The sequence below is a fragment of the Vulpes lagopus genome, chromosome 23 (genome assembly GCF_018345385.1).
Source record: "Vulpes lagopus strain Blue_001 chromosome 23, ASM1834538v1, whole genome shotgun sequence".
NCBI lineage: Eukaryota > Metazoa > Chordata > Mammalia > Carnivora > Canidae > Vulpes > Vulpes lagopus.
Genome location: NC_054846.1, coordinates 62,397,499 through 62,414,712, shown reverse-complemented (window position 1 = coordinate 62,414,712; position 17,214 = coordinate 62,397,499). Strand labels below are relative to the sequence as shown.

At 50.2% G+C, this 17,214-nt stretch overlaps 1 protein-coding gene across 5 annotated transcripts in view; it reads left to right on the top strand.

The window, feature by feature from the left end:
• HIVEP3 (HIVEP zinc finger 3) overlaps positions 1-17,214 on the top strand; it is a 457,593-nt gene that overhangs the window by 355,280 nt on the left and 85,099 nt on the right. For 4 of the 5 annotated variants that reach the window (XM_041738462.1, XM_041738466.1, XM_041738463.1 and 1 more), the window contains one exon: positions 8,432-8,629. The gene's annotated coding sequence lies outside the window, so the exon portion shown is untranslated. Of the gene's footprint in view, positions 1-5,316; positions 5,340-8,431; positions 8,630-17,214 lie in introns of those variants that run through there. The other variant, XM_041738465.1, reaches the window with a different exon arrangement.

The following is a 17,214-nucleotide window of genomic DNA, read 5'->3' as shown; positions in this document are numbered from 1 at the left end:
CCCACCAAGATTATTCCGTGTGATCCTGCCATGTGTGTCCCGGGGTCCTGGATGTGCATGTTTTCTTATTGACCCTCAGAACAGGATAGCAGAAATGAAAATAAAAATAGAAAGATTGGTCCCACAGTTCCCCACCCCAAGCACATCAAACTCCGCATAGCCACGTGCCAGCCCCGTCTGCAGATGTCCCACTAAAGGTGGAGGGACAGGTGGGATGTCCGGAGGGCAGCCAGGGCCTTCCCTGGGGTCAGGGTGTGAGGTCCAGTCCTGGAGTCCTAGCCCCCTGGCTGCCTTGCCAGCCCTCCTCTCTTGAGGCAGATGCCCCGGCAGGCATCTGGGGGTTTTCTTTAACTCTTTCACCGCTGAACTTCCCCTACAGTGATGCCAACCTCAGTGCCCACATCGGATGTGGGGCGCCTTCCACCTGCCAGCAGAGGCCGTGCTGCGCTGCTTTGGTTCCTCAGGGAGGGTGGGGAGTGGGGAGGACAGCCCTCCCTCCCTCCCTGAGGTTTTGGGTGGGGCCTGCACTTCTTGCCCTAATAGGGCTTCCCTGTTGAGCTCTTTTCTAAAAAGAAGACATTCTGAAATCATTTTGAAATTACAATCTTTAAATCCTAGAAGTGATAACATGCTTGTTTTTTTTTTTTTAATGAACATATAGAAATGTAAGGAAGAAATATAAGAAAGAAAATAGGAACGGGTAAGGAAGAAAACGTGGCTCCAAAGCCCATCACTTCCCAGTCCTGTCCACAGCACTCACAGCTACGCGGACGGGTGTGTGTCTGTGACGCTGCCCTTCCCCGTTTCTCACACCCTTCCACACACTGACAGGAAGCTTGTGCAGTAGCTAAGAGTGGAGGTTCTTGGGTCAGACACCCCGGAGTCCACCTCTTGTCGGGTCTCTTAGCCTTGCTAAGCCTCGTGTGAAAAAACGGGGTCCCGGTCCTGCTTTCCATCCCGCAGGCTGTTGGGGGGAGAAGGGCTGAACCCCACCTTCAACACACAGGTAAAGCCACGAAGAATCTCTGTTATTGGTAGGAGTGTCTGATTATTTTTAATCAAGAAAAAAGTTATTGTCCCACTACTATTCCATTGGGTGGAGTGACCATCACTTACTTCTTAAATCACTTCCCTGGTGATGGGTATTCAGGTTTCTGCATTCACTGGTAAAAATGTTGCTGCGGTGATCACACACACGTGTGTGTCTGTGTGCACGTTTGTGTAAGATGACGTGCGTTTGTGTGCATGCTTGGGAAGCTAGCTGCTGGGTTGACATAAATTTTGGCCACTTCTCGCCAGCACTGATGGTGGCAGTCGTTTCCCCCTTTGCCAACCAAATGGAAAGTTGATATGGACTTTAACTTATATAGCCCTTTTAAAAAAAAAAAGATTTATTTGTTTATTCATGAGAGACACACAGGCAGAGGGAGAAGCAGGCTCCATGCAGGGAGCCTGATGTGGGACTCAATCTGGGGACTCCAGGATCAAGCCCTGGGCCGAAGGCAGGTGCTAAACCACTGAGGATCCCTATATAGCTAAACCCAGGGATCCCTATAAAGCCCTTTAATTATTAGTGAGGCCAAGCGTCTTTGCAGATCTTTAGTAGGCATTTCCATTTTTCTTCTTTTTTTTAGAGAGGGCGGGAAGAGGGGCAAAAGAAGAGGGAGAGAGAGAATCTTAAGCAGGCTCCATGCCCAGTGCTTTATTATCTTTTTATTAGCCTCTTGTATTATTTAGTGAGTACTTATCATAAATATTAACCTTTTTTTTGGTATGTTACAAATATTTATAGGTAGGCTGTTATTTGCTTTGTAACTGTTGCTGGGGCCTTTTGCTATATATGGTGCTTAATATTTTTATGTAGTTGCATTCATCTCCTCCTTTAAGGACCCTGAGGTCCAGTTCAGGCTCTGAAAGTCATTTTCTGACACTACGTCACACAAATATCGTAATAGTTCTGGTATTTTGTGGATTCGCTGCTGTGTTTTATTTCTTTAATCCAAATACATGTGTGTGGGTATGGTGCCCGTACCCTATTTAAAATAGGATCCTCCACCCTCCCTCACTTGGAATCATCCCATTTTGCTGTCGTACCGTTGATTTGACCTGTTGAAGGTTTAGGGACCGTCTTCCCTGGCAACAGCCTCAACTCCAGAAAGGCCTTTTCTGCTTTGTTCGCTACTGGATCTCCAGGGCCCGGAACAGCAGCCACCACGTCGTCGTGGACACTTCGCCATTGCTTGTTGAAGGGAGAGGCAGCCAGTTGTCCCAGCTTTCTCACTTAAGGGATGCATCCCTCCTCCACTGTCATTCCACCTTTGACAGATGCTTCTGTCTCTCCTAACATTCCTGCGATGTCAGGTTTTCTCCCCTTTCTTCACTTTTACAATTTATAATTTTCTAGAAAATGATCGGTTTTCAAGTTCACTGACATCAAGTGACGTATTAATTTCTCTCGATTTTTAAAAGTGTTCGGATACGTGTTGCCGTCGCCCTTCTTGGTGGTGGCTCTGACATCTCGCTCTTGGCTGCTGCTCAGATTAGCCAGCGGTTGATTTATCCCTGTCGTTGGTCTCGGAGAACAGTGTCTCTTGTGATGGTCGCTGCACGCTTCTCGTTCTCGTACTGACGGATTGTTTTGCCTATTTTACCCCTTTCTCACTTTCTTGGGTTAGATGCTTCATCGATTGGTTTTGAGCTTTCTTATTTTATCATCAAAGCATTTAAAGTCTGAATCTCCCTCCTAATGCTGTTCGGTTACATTCCCCAGCTTTTTAAAAGCAGGGTTCTCAGTGTTGCACGTTTATAAATATGCTACAGTTGTAATCTTGTGCCTCTTTGACTCCAGTTATTTAGAAAAGCGTTTTTAAATTGCCATGTGCGTAGTTTACATTTTTTTTATATTATATATATTTTGCCGTTTGTTGATTTCTAATTCTGTTGCGTTGGGAACGGAGACTGTGGTATACATGTTGGAATTTGAGATTTTCTTATAGTCTAGTATGAGGACATTCGAGAAAAATATGTTTTCTCTGCCTCTTGCATATAGATGAAGTTAAGCTCACGAACTGTATCTTCAAATCTTCCATTCCTTTCTTTGGCAGTTATTTATACCATCAGACTAAGAGTAGTGTGTTCAAAATCTATACTGTTCTGCATTTGTCTCCTCCTTGTGGTTCTAAAACTGGGTGACGGGCACTGAGGGGGACACTTGACAGGATGAGCACTGGGTGTTATACTATATGTTGGCAAATCGAACTCCAATAAAAAAAACACAAAAAAACCTATATTATTTTATATATTTTATGGTTCTGTAGTTCAGGGCAAAGGCAAGGTTCATGATTCTTGTGTCTTCTTGGAGAAACAGATCTGTTAGCCATCGAAAATGCCCCCTTTTATCCTATTTAACATTTTTGCATTTTGTCTGATTTTTTAAAAAAGATTTTATTTATTTATTCATGAGAGACAATGAGAGAGAGAGGCAGAGACACAGGCAGAGGGAGAAGCAGGCTCCATGCAGGGAGCCCGACGTGGGACTTGATCCCAGATCCCGGGATCACACCCTGAGCCGAAGGCAGACGCTCAACTGCTGAGCCACCCAGGTGTCCCTGTCTGATTTTAATATTAACTTTCCTACATTGTTTTCATTACCATTTTGCTTGTTATGTCTCCTTGCCATTTCTTTTGAGTTCAACTTTTGTCAATTTGTTCTAAGTGTATCACTTCCAAACAGCATATGGCTGGATTTTTGGGGTTTTTTTTTTCACTCAACCTAATGTCTTATCTTAAAATAGAGTAATTTAATTTAGTCACATTCTTACATTTATTGATATGTTTGGGCTTATTCTATGTCTTCGGGTTAAGATACTTTTTCCTTTCCTGTTTAGCTGTCCCTTTCCTGATGCTTAATTAATTGAATTAATTCATGGAACTTTTTGTTTGTTCCTCCCTCTCACACATAGTGATTAAAAGGTCCACATCTTGGGGATCCCTGGGCGGCGCAGCGGTTTGGCACCTGCCGTTGGCCCAGGGTGCGATCCTGGAGTCCCGGGATCGAGTCCTGCATCTGGCTCCCGGCATGGAGCCTGCTTCTCCCTCTGCCTGTGTCTCTGCCTCTCTCTCTCTCTCTCTCTCTCTCTCTGTGTGTGTGTGTCTACCATAAATAAATTAAAATTAAAATTAAAAAAAAAGGTCCGCATCTCATTTTTTTTCTAGAAATGGTTACCCTTAAATTAAAAACCTAAAACCCATGCTTCTCTCTTAACGTCCAGAATTAAATGGTATCTGATTCCCAATGAGATGAGACCATTGTTATTCACATGGGCTTAGATCTGACTGTACATTTTTCTACTTTATTATTCATCAGTGTTTCTTGTGTACCCAGTCTTGCCCTTTCTCAAATTACTTATTCTGATACAGTTTTTATTTTGTTGTAGTAAATTCCTTGAGTAATTGTTTTAAGAAAAGATAAGTGGGTAGCAGACTATTTTTAGTACTTCTCTCTTTGGCTTTGAGAGGGGGCGGAGTAACGGATCTTTTAACCCATTTTTTTCAGAGCTCCGCAGTCTCTGTTGCCCTCTGGCAATTAATGGTGGGGATGTCAAGTCCAATGTCAATTTGATTCTCAGGATTTGGGGACAGGCAGAGACAAAGCTGCTCACCTGGCTAAGGAGTAACCTCACCCCCATGGAGCTTTGGCATCTCCAGAGAAGGCAGGCAAGGTCGGGATTTGCTGAGGATTGAAAGTCTCCTATAAAATAGATACACCAGAGACGCCTGGGTGGCTCAGTGGTTGAGCATCTGCCTTCGGCTCAGGTCATGATCCCAGGGTCCTGGGATCGAGTCCCAAACTGGACTCCCTGCCTGAGCCTGCTTCTCCCTCTGCCTGTGTCTCTGCCTCTCTCTTGAATAAATAAATAAAATCTTTAATAAAATAAAATGAAATGGATACACCGATGTGGGGCTTCATCAGGATGATGCAAAGAAAACAATACAGCAGTCTGGGACCGAGGGAAATAGGGGGAATTTTGAGGCAAGGCAAGGGACTCAAAGAATCTTCAGGCACACACTGTTGATGGAAGAGCTGAAGGATCCTTCAGGAGTTTCTGTCGTGAGCAATCAAGCCACCTGTCAGGGCTAGCGTCTCCTGGAAGAAGAGTCATGCTAATGAAGACAGGAAGGGGTAGGGCAGGTGGTATTTGTTCACCTCTCCTTCCTGCTCTAGTCTCTTTGGAAACCCAAAAGATTTCACTCATTATCCTTGGTTTTCAGGAATTCCAACCAGCCGGCCCTGCAGCAGCTCCCACTGTCTCCAACAGGATCCCCTGGGGATTTGGCAGGTGGGCCTTCCCCTGCCCCTGGTGGGCGAGGCTGGCGTAGCTTTGATTTGATTTTTCTGTCATTCCTCCTTGTCTGCTTTCCCTCAGACTTGCTGGCCAGCTGGTGCTACCGTGGAGCTGTTCTCACTTGCACATTTCTCTTTTTATTTCACTGGTGTTTAGGAGGGGAGAGGTGAGCTCATGGGCTCCGTTTGCCATGTAGCACCTCAGGTGTGTGTGACATTTCCTGGTGACCCGGATGCAGGTGCGTCTGCCCAGCTCCCCCACCTGCTGCCAGAGGCCAGGAGTGGTTCCGGCCCCACTGGTGGATGGGAGCACAGTGGCTCGCTTCCTCCACTTGATCCCATCTTCCCCCCTCCAGTCACACCTTCTGGTCCTGACCGCATTACCTCACTGATGAGAATGATTCAGTGATCTCACTCCACCGCAAGATCAAGTCCAGACTGTTCCATATGGCAGCTTCTCCCCCTGCCCAGCTCTCACCTCGTGAGCTCTCGCTGCCCCTCATCCCCAGCCACATGGACAGCATGCAATGTGTCGAACATTCGGCCAGTGTGGGCTCTCCTGTCTGTGAACACTTCTTACCGTTTGAAACACTGTCTCTTGGGATCCCTGGGTGGCTCAGCAGTTAGTGCCTGCCTTCAACCCAGGGCCTGATCCTGGAGTCCCAGGATCAAGTCCCACATCGGGCTCCCTGCAGAGAGCCTGCTTCTCCCTCTGCCTGTGTCTCTGCTTCTATCTTTGTGTCTCTCATGAATGAATGAATAAAATCTTAGAAAAAAATACTATCTCTTTCTCTCTCATCCATTCAGACACTGTCATTTTTTTAAAAATTTTATTTATTTATTCATGAGTGACACAGAGAGGGAGGCAGAGACACAGGCAAGAGGGAGAAGCAGGCTCCCTGCAGGGAGCTCAATGTGGGATTCAATCCCAGGACCCTGGTATCACGCCCTGATTGGAAGGCAGACGCTCAACCATTGAGCCACCCAGGGACCCCAGACGCTGTCATTTGGACCACTCTTTTCTTTACACCTTCAAGGTGTAGTAACTTTGAACCGGTGACTCTCTGTGTTCCTGCATTCCTTCCTTCCTGGCCCCCTACAACTGTGATCCCCTTGAAGGCATAGACTGAATCTTTACTGCGTGCCAAGCACTTACGGTTGGGCTTGATCCCAAGTAGCTGTTGAATGCATATCTGTTCAATGAATGAGCCACCCAGTTAAGTTCTACAGAGAATTATTCTACACCAACTGTGTGAGAGACCCTGTCCCAGTCCCTCAGGTGGGGAGTGGGTCAGGCTGGCCCTGCCCAGGTGTGTGCAGTCAAGGCCTGCAAGACTCTGAGAGTCTCTGTGCAGTGGGCTCTGTTATTTATCTTAAGAGGCACAACAAATGCGCTTGGGGTATTCTGGGGAGGCAGGACTTATGTCTGGTTTTCGGGGGGCAGGCTGAGCCTTTTGAAGGAAGATGGGCAGGATTTGGCCAGGTAGGCACGCTTGTGATGGGGAGGGCAGCAGCATTTGAGCCAAGGCTCAGAGGTGGGGAATTGTGGACTGTGTTCATAGGATAGCGTATTCTAAGAAAACAGTGTTTCCACACTGGGAGGGTTGGAGCACAGCTGTTTGTATTAATAATTGAGATCTGCCAAAGGGCCTGGGGTCAGATCTGGGGCCGATAAACACCGAGGAGTGGTGACCAGCTTGGGTGGTTTGGACAACAGCATCATGAAATGATAGATGGAGGCCACTGTGCGGTGGTGTGGTGCTGCCCTGGGGTGTGGTGTGGCTGGACTCTGGAGCAGCAAGGGGATCGCACAGTGGCTTCGGTTACCTGCACGCTCCGTGGCAATCAGCAGAGGGGTGTAGTTGCCAGAACACAGATTCTTCCAAGGCTGTGCCAGTACAACAGCACAGTGCCCAAGACAGGGAAGGTGACAGTACCCCAGGCCTGTGTGCAGGCCGCTCCAGACCGAGGTCCCCGGGCACTCTGTGGCCCAAGGAACGCCCAGAGCAGAGCCAGCCACTGGTGTAGCCAAATCATTAAAACCCCTGGGAGGTACTTGCTGTTCTTAGCAAGCTGATTAATAAAAACTGGTGCTCACTCCATTCACCTGCTGACCTGGAATCACTGTTGAGCCCCTGCCCTGAACCAGACCTCCTTTGGCCTTGAATGTGCTCTTTTGGTTAGTGAGTTGGGGAGTACAGTATGCTCTCAGGTCTCATCGTTGGATTTAATTTTCACCCGGGCCTGAATCTAAATCACTTGTGCTGTTGTATTTGTCCCCCACCCCCCCGCCGTGTAACAAAGCATCTCAAACTGAGTGGCGCTCATTTGTTAGCTTATGGTTCTGGGGGTCAGAAGTCTGGTTATAGAGAGGCTGGATTTTCTGCTCAGAGATGAAATCAAGGTACCTGCGGGCTGAGCTCTTGTCCTGAGGCTCTGGGGAAAGCTCTGCATTTCCAGCCTCCTTTGCTTGTTGTTGGAATCCAGGCACGATCTGTTGGTTGTAGGACTCAGGTCCTATTTTCCTGCTGGTTGTCAGTGGGGTAGGGGGCTGCTCTCATCCCCTAAAGACAGTCCTCAATCCTTTCCACCTCTCCCTCCATCTTCAAGGCAGCAGACTTGAGAGTCAGATTCTCCTGATTCTAATCTCCATGACTTTCTCCTCTGCCACCAGCCAGAGAAAAATTCTGCTTTTAAAGGACTTTCTTGGTTAGGTCAAGCCCGTGGAGCAATCTATTTTGAGATCAGCCGTGCCCTGTAACATAAGCTAATCACAAGAGTGGAGTCCATCATATTCACAGTCCTGGGGCTCAGGCAGCGTGTGTGCTCCAGGGGGACGGGAGACCTTGGAATTTTACTTACTTCTGGTGGAGAAATAGGGGCTCTGAGAAGTTAGGTGCCAGGTGCAAGGTACAATGGGGCGCCTGGGCCACCACGCTGCACTGTCTCCCCAGGGCACATGGGGACCCAGCCCCAGGCAAGCAGCTTAGGGACCTGGGCCTCCTGGCACCAGGCAGAGATCGTTCTGTGTCTGAAGAAGTGGACCAAGCAAACCCTTTGACTGTACTTTCCGATCGTCCCCTGCAGGATTCAAGTCTCGAACCCAGCAGCCTCTAACTAGTTCATGGCGGAGCTTCAAGAAATACTGGCCAGGCAAGCTCTCCCTTCCGGAGGGAAGAGCAGAGCGTGAGAGGAAGGCCACGCAGCAGAAGTGGACATGAACGCTGGTTTCCAAAGAGAACAGTGTTTTAGTTTTGGTCATCGAAAGTGGTGTCTTCAGCACAGGTGAGAAACGGGTCATCGTTGAGTTTGCTTGCTGGGGGCACCATTTTGGTCTTTCTTGCATGAGCTTGTGACTCTTCTTCCTCTTTCAAGTGTATTATTATTATCATCATCATCATCATCATCATTATTACTATTACTATTGCCTTCCTTGAACCTCTGTGGAAACCGGAAGTCCCCAGGACTTCCTTGGCCAGGAGTAGAGACCTTGAGGGCCACTGCTCTTTCCCTGCTCCCACCTCATCTCCCCCAAAATGCAGTTGTCTTCCCAATTCCTCAGTTTCCATTCTGTCCCTGGCAACAACTCCTCTCAAAGGATCATAGCCTCTCCACACGCCAGAGCTCCACCAGTTTCTCTGCTCCCCTCTCCACCTGTCCCTGTGATGGCTCTTGCCTCAGGAACCCCTGGCCACCCCCTCCCTACTCAGAGGAGCACAGTGGGTGTTGAAGACTGAGCTGCATCTCTTCAGGGCCCTCCCTGTGGTGAAGAATTGAAAGGATGTTGAGTTCTCAGCCCTGGCTGCACATTAGAATCATCCAGAAAGTTTTTAAGAATTCTAGTAGCAGGGCCCGGCCTGCAGAGATGCTGATCCAGTTAGCCCAGGGAGGGGCCTAGCATCGGTATAGGTATCTGTGTATATATATTTAGCCCTTCAGGTATGTGCTGTGGTTCCAGGTTAGGTTCAGGTGAGGTGTGTAGTGTTAGAGCTCTTTGGGCTGGGAATATGGAGGTTTTGTCCAGCTTTGGGGGTATATTAGAATCACCTAAGTAGGTTGTGGGGGTGCCTGGTTTAAAAAAAAAAAAAAGGTAGATTCCCTGGCCTACCCATGTTCCCTGAATCAGACTCTTGGGATCCGGGCTACAGGAATCTACATTTTGATTCAGATCCAGCCAATGTTTGGGTGCTCCAGGGCCTCTTCCTTGGGATTCTGGTGATGCTCACCCTGTGTTTGAGTCTGTGGGCTTCCAGTGCCAGGGGGGCATGCCAGCCTGAGTGCCGAGAGCGGTGCCCCATCCCCTTCCTCCAAGTGCTCTCTCACTTACAGAGAAGAGGATGGGGCCTTGGCAGCCCTCAAAGATGGCATCCCTGTGGCCACCTGAACCATGGAGTGGCTGGGCCCGGGCCTCTGCCCACAGGTCAGACGTGGGTGTGCGAGACACAGGCCGTGACCAGGGTTTTCCAGTGCAGCTGGAGGAATCATCCCCTGGACTCTGAGGGAGAAGGACTGAGCATTTGTGCCTCCTTCTGAGAGGAGAGGTTTGATGCAGTGCTTCCTATTGGAGACTCTGGATCTTTCTGAGTTCAAATCCCAGCTCTAGTACTTACCGGTTTTGTGAGGCATTCACTGTTGAGGAGGCAAGTTGCTTGGTCACCTTGCCTCATCTTTCTCGCTTGTAAAATGGGAAAGTCATGGTACCTACCTCACAGGTCACTGTGCAGATTCAGGGAAGGCCCCTAAATGTTGCTGGACACATAGTAAGGGCTCCCCATACACGAGGCAGCCCTCCTGACCCATGCGGGCAGGTTGGCCACCTCTCTGCCTTCCTGGCTGCTGCACTGTGACATGTCTGCCATGCACTGCCATCCGGTCCCCAAGCATCAGAGTGAAGTGAAGCGACCAACACTGCACACGGGGCCTGGCACTTTATAGACAAACCTGAGTGCTGCACAGACCCCAGGAGTCTTGGTTCTATCACCCTTCATGTAGAGATAAGGAAACTGAGGACAGAGAGGCTCAGCAACTTAAAGACGGTCACACCACAAGCGGGAGAAGAGCCTCTGGCTTCAAAATTGGCCTGGCCCTGTCTTCTCCACCAGGATGCTTCCTGAAGAAAAGCAGCAACAGCTTCAAGAATGAGCCTTCCCCGGGAATATCCCCATTTTAGTAGGAATCAGTAGCACCATAATGAATGGGTCCCTTTCCCTGGCATCCTGGGGCATCTCATGCCTCCGTTTAACGCTTGTTTCCTTCTGCCTGTGTGGGTCTCCTCCACCAGCGGCCTCAGGGCAGTAACTGGGTTTATTCAGCTAGGTGTGCAGAAATCCTGGAACTGAGCTGGAAACAGAAACCTCAAAGGGATGCAAGGAGAGATATGAGAGGACCATGAGGGAGGGTGCAGGGGGGATCCTCTCCAGACCTGGCATATGCCCTCCCCTCCTTCACTGCTAAATTCTCTTTTTGTCCATGTGGGCTGTGCCAGCTGTGTAGAAGAATCCATAAAGGATGGGACTGGCCTAGAAGGAAATGAGCCGTCAGTTCCAGCAAGAGATCTGGTCCCCGCCCCTTCCTGTGCTCTCCCTGGGGAATAAAAGCCTCTGTGATTAATGGGGTGCTGACTCAGGGCTTCTGGAGTGTCCAGGTGCTCATGGCCCCACTGCTGGCACAGCCCCCCCACCCCAGCCACCACGGAGGAGGCTGTTATATATGACACCTGAGGAAGGTAGAGGGCTTGTACCTGGGCAGGTGGGTGTGCCCAGGTAGGAGCTAGCTGCCTGCGGGCCTTTGGGGGCTCTGCAGACTCTCCTTTGCTGGGGAGGCCCATTCACACCCTGTGAGTTGGGAATGGCTATGTATGAGATTATTTGAGGGCAGGGAGATGTAGGGTCAGGCCCCCCCACACCCCACCCCTGTCACTAGTGACCTGGACTGCGGCTCTCTCCAGAGTACATGTGATTTCTGAATAAGTCGGGATGAACCTAATTTGAAAACAGGCACTAAAGCGTTTTCTTAGCAGCAAAGGTCTCTGCCAGTTGTCTGCAAACTTCTGTGGCCTTAGAAGCCGTTTTTAAAAGTCAAATCCTGCATGGGATGCCAATAATATGAAACAGATTCCAGTGGTAGTTTATTAATAAACATTTCTCATTCCAATTCAAAATTTTGACATCTCATAATGAAAGCCCATCAATAACCACACTGAGACCTCAGAGTCTAGGTCAGAGATTGACAAACTACTGCCCACGGGCCTAATCCAGGCCATTGCCTGGTTTTTGTAAATAAAATTTTATTGGGACACGGTCATGCTATCCATTTATACATTATTTATGGCTGCTGTCCTACTGCAAGGGTGGAGTTAATTATGACAGACATCCTCTCCCACAAAGCCGAAGATATTTAGTATTTGGTCCTCTATAGATTTTGCTGGCTTCTGTGCTAGATAATCATTTTATCGCTTACCAACTATAGCATCTACTATTGCTTTTTTATTTTTGCTTTGGGTTGGTTGTGCAGTATTAAGAAAACCCTCAATCATATCTATCCGGTGATGTGAATGGTAACAGACTTCTAACAACTTACCTTCAACCCGGAATGATTTTCCGTCCAGTTTTATATGGACTTTGGGGAAGGAGCAGAAGGGACTTCTGGTTTGCATCCCTGACACTATCAAGACGCTGCTTGAATCCCTTCTTATTACAACACACTCAGACAGGAAGCCCACAATCAGTGATGACGTTTTTGGGATAATCCACATACTATGTTCTCAGATCATGGGAAGTTTTAGAGTGTACTTGTTTGTGTGGCTTTATCGAAGCGTATGTAGTCCTGAATTTGGGAAGCAACAACATAAAGATGCCCAGTAAAGAGCTCTGATATTTCCAGTTGAAGATATATTTTATTTTTTATTTTTATTTTTTTAAAGATTTTCTTTATTTATTTATTGGGGGGTGGCAGAGACACAGGCAGAGGGAGAGGCAGAGGGAGCCCAATGTGGGACTTGATCCTGGGACCGTGGGATCACACCCTGAGCTGAAGGCAGATGCTCACCCGCTGAGCCACCTGGTGTCCCGAAGATATATTTTAACACTGAAGTTCAAGATCTACCCAGGCTTAAGTCTGAGTTCTGCACAAACCAGGTTAAGGTGGCCACGTCTATTGTGTGTCGTTGGTGTGTCACTGAGATGTGCCATAGAACGTGTTTGAATGTGCAGGCCCAATTTCCATGCCAGTTTTAGGTAAGAGGAGTCATACTATTACTTTTGGAATAAATCTCTCGAGTGACATTTGAAGAACCTCTGAAACACCTCTGTGGAACATGATTTGAAAGGCACCCCGTCAGCAAATATTGATGGTTCTCATTTCTGTGCTTTACAGAGCCAGGGATACTGGGGCTGAAAGGCAGAGGGGCAAGTCGTGGAGGATGGGGATGGAGTGATGCTAATTTTTTGCTTTTTTTTTATTTATTTTTTTTTAATGAGAGACACAGAGAGAGGGGTAGAGACACAGGCAGAGGGAGAAGCAGGCTCCCTGTGGGGAGCCCAATATGGGGCTCAATCCCAGGACCCCGAGATCACAACCTGAGCCAAAGGCAGATGCTCAACCACTGAGCCACCCAGGCGTCCCTGGAGTGATGCTGTTGATGGCAGGAGAGGGTCACAGGTGGGGTGTGGGGGGGTCAGTGGTAGAAGAAGTTCTTGGGAAACCGTGAAGCCTCCTGGGCTCCAGCTGAAACAAGGGTGTCTCCTAAGGATTGTTGATGACCTAGACGCAGCTCCCAGGACCACTCTAATGACTTCCGGCCATCAGCTTTGGAAGAAGAGGTCTGGAAACATGTGGGGAGAGTAAATCCGAGGCATGGGGCCGAGGGAGATGGAGTGGGGAGGACACAGATGGCTTCTAAGCAGCGTGCAGAGCCCCTTGCAGCCGCTCAGCAGATCCAGGTGTGGGCCAGGGTAGAGGGAGCAGGTGGGTCGGCATGCCAAGCAGGTCTGTGTGGGAGAAGGGTCTTATAGGTGCCTGGGATGGGGACCGATTCCCACAGGAGGTGGTGGCTGGGGTTGGGCAGTAGCTTTGGGCATCCAAGGCGAAGCCCACAGAGGCAGGAATAAAACCCAGGAGCCCTGACTCGCAGGCTGCCTGCCTTCCCTGGTGGGTGCGAGGAAGGGAGGGGCGGGCCTGGTGTCTTGGGAGACTGTGGGCCGGAGACGGCCTCTCGGGGATAAAAAAGCGCCAGTTCTTTCTGAGGTTTTGCTGCTCACCCCATAGGAGAAGAACATTTTTAGATTTTAAAAAGATGACCTCATTTTTTTTCTTATTTACATAGCCCTGTTTGTTTATATAGTCCTTTAAAAATAGCGAATGTGTGCTAAGCTTAGTGCTCTCTCCGACCACCAGCGGCAGAGCCACCGGGTGGGGAGAAACACCTTCATATCTGAGAAAGGGGCAGCCTTGTTTCTGAAGACAGATGGGAGCAAAACGGGACAGGTAGGAAGTTTCGTGGTTTCTCGTGTCGCTTTTCCAAAATAGCCATGCTCCTGCCTCCCACTTCCTGCCTGACTCGCCTGGGAGAAGATTTTCTCCTGCAGAGAACTTATGTTCTGTGAATTCTCAGGGAAGCTCCAAGGGCTCTGTCAACAAGCAGACACGCTTGACCCCGAAGACCTCGGGCTTGGCGCTGGGTGTGCATCCTGGCTCCGCTGCGTCCCCGCTGTGTGGCCTTGGGCAAGTGGCTTCACCTCTCTGTGCCTTCTCTGTGACCCGGCGAGAACCACACTAGCTGGGTGGCTGTGCAGGGGAGACGAGGCCTCAGCCCAGGGCAGGCACACAGGGACTCTTTACTGATCTCTTGATAAACAGCAGCGGGGGGGTCCTGTCCACCCCCCACCTGGACGCCTGTATACTAACCTCCCAGCCTCCTTCCCCTCCCTTCCCACCGGCTTGTCTAACTCCAGCCCATCCCTACATTGTCCCCGAGTGATTAGAAAACACAAATCTGACCGTGCTGTCCCCTGCCTAAAATCCACCAGCATCTTCCCACACGCCTGGCAGGGAGCAGCATCACTTTTTTTTTCCCTCAAAACGGCCAGATAGTAACTATTTTAAGCTTTGCGAGCCCCATGGTCTCTCTTGCACCTGCTCACCTCTACCGAGGTGTGTAAAGGGATGCGTGTGGCTGTAAAACGTGATGTACGCAAACAGGCAGCGGGCTGGATCTGCCAACCCCTGACCTGCATGGTGGCCCGTCTCCTCGGCTCAGCTTCCCGGGCCCAGCCCACTCCTGTTCTCCATCCCTCTGCCTCTCCCTCCTCCTCCTCCCCACCTGCGGGGCCAAAGGGGTTCCTCCCACTTTAATCCTTTCCCCTGAGTCCCTTCCTTCTGGAGTCTCCTTCTCCAGGCCTCCCCCCTCGTCACCCCCCTCCACCCCCATGACGTTAGGAACTTCTGCTCTGGGACCCTGTGGTACCCCCTCTGCATGTCTACTCCAGGCAGGTCTGCAAGTGTCCTCTGTCTTTGCTTTGCAGAGGGACCCCCGATGCAGGAATCCTGCCCTTCCTCCTTTGTGTGCCGCTGGGTGTGTGTTTAAGCACTTGTAGATGCTCAGTAAGCATTGCTAGTGAACATGGAGGTCTGTAAGGCAGGCCGGCTGCCCTCAGGGAGCTCACAGTCTGGATAGGAAGCTCAGATGTGAGCTGGTGAGAAGCCAGCCAGCATCTCAGGAGGGAACTGACAGTGAATGTGTCCACCGGGGTCCCCATGACGAGGTGCTTCTGACATTCATGGAGGAAGGAGAAGTCATTTAAGTTGGACCTCGCAGGGTGAGGAAAGAGACTTCCAGAGGAAGGGAGGTCAGGAAGGTTTTCTGTGCTGGGGAAATGGCAAGAGAAGGATTCTGGGTTCAGGCCAATGAGTGGACGGACCAGCCTGGTGACCTCGGAGAGCCGTCCTACAAGAGACTGGGACCTGTGCCTGGAAAGCAGGGTGGGGTCTGCTCGGGGGGCTGGGGGGACGGAGAGAGAGTTTGAACTCTGTCTCGTGAACCAGAATTTCTCCAGGTGTGGTTCACCAACCACCCGTCTCCTACTACAGAAGCGCCTGGGATGTTTCTTTAACATACAGAGTCTACAGCCCAATCTCTGGGGCCTGGGAGGGTGAAGGGGGTTAAGGCCATGGTCTGGAGGAGGAAGAAGTCCGCAGTCTGGTTGAAGGCGATGATCATAAGCGTTCCTTAGATTGATACCACCTGGGGATGTCAGCGCCAGGCTAGGGAGAGAAGCAGGAACCGATGATCTTTTCCAAGAGCAGATAAGGACACCCAAGCTCAGACGTGGCAAGTGACTTGGCCAGGATCACTCTGTGACTCACTTGCAGATGTGGGACTGGCTAGTTTGGAATAGGCTTCTTCTCACAATTTCAGGGCCTGGGGTGGTCCTGGAGGTTCCACAGAGGGAAGAAGGACAGGCATGGTGAAGGTCCCCCGACCAGGGACAGCCTGGTATGCAGGGTGCATGGTCATAAGTGTTGAACCAGTGAGAGAATGGGTGGGGTGGACGGGTGAATGGCTGATATGGGGGCAGAAGAGTGGGGTTCTGGGATGCTTCTGATGCTGCAAGCCCAGAGTGTAGGGGAGAGCAAGGGGGGAAGCCATGAGGTGGGTGGTAAGCATATGGAATTTAAGAAGCCAGTGGGTTGTCCAAGCCGAGCCGTCACCGCTGGAAATGCAGGCCTGGGGAGTTCCAGGGACAGGGCAGGTGACGTGTGCAGCTGCCAAAGCTGCTCATCAGACAAGGTGGGAAAATGCGAGAGACACATGCAGGGGATTAAGGACCAGAGCCTGAGGGATGCATACAGGCCTCTAGAAGAGAAGGCTCAAGTGAAAGAGCCTGAGAAGTGTGTGGAGAGCGGAGTCAGGATGGGCTGGGGCCGGCTGAGAAAAAGAGGTGTCAACAGCTAGTCACCCGGGAACGTAGTTTGGGCCCCTCTTTAGGATAAAACCAGCCAACCTCAAAGAAATTGTGCCACGGGTAAATAAAAAGGTCAATCAAAATAAAACTGAAATCACAAGTTTCTGTTTGCTTGAGATTTGTGCTTCCGACCAGCGTGGCTGCAGGTGTGGGAGAGCACGTGGGAGCCGCAGCCGCCTGTCCCACCTGTCCGGACAGGCCATTCTGTCTCTGCTGGGGCTCTGGCTGGCAGGCTGCCTTGCAATCGTTGTGTTGCTCTGAGCCTTCGTCTCCTCTCCTGGGTCTGTCTTAGCTCCTTCCCCTTCCCTTCCGTCTCTCTCTTGATTCACTCAGCAGATATTTATTACCGGGAATAAAGCTCTGTGCACAGCCGCTCAGCTGAGGTCCCCCCGGCCTGGCGGGGCCTGTGAGCCTCCCACTGGAGAACTTTTAAAGTGACAGAGAGATTTTTGGACTTGTAGGTTCAAGATACCTGAAAGCAGGGAGGGGCGAGGCGTGCCTCGGTGGCACCTCTCTGTGGCTGCCTCTGGGAATTGGCCGTTCTGCAGGAAGCACTGGCGCCGGGGTCTGGTGTCTCCCCATCATGTCCTAAACATACAGCCTCTTGGCCTCTCTGGAGCTTTCAGAGCTTCTCCTTCCGTCGATCCTGCCTGTGCCACCAAACCTGTCCCCTGTGCCCACTCCTAACTCACGTGCACAATGGCACAGTGATGTGAGGAGCACCATCACCATCATCCATCCTTAGAGGGGGACCTTCCTTAAAAATCAGCCATTCCTGGCAGCCTGAGTGGCTCAGCAGTTTAGCGCCTGCCTTCAGCCCAGAGCATGATCCTGGAGACCCCGGATCAAGTCCCATATTGGGCTCCCTGCATGGAGCCTGCTTCTCCCTGTGCCTGTGTCTCTGCCTCT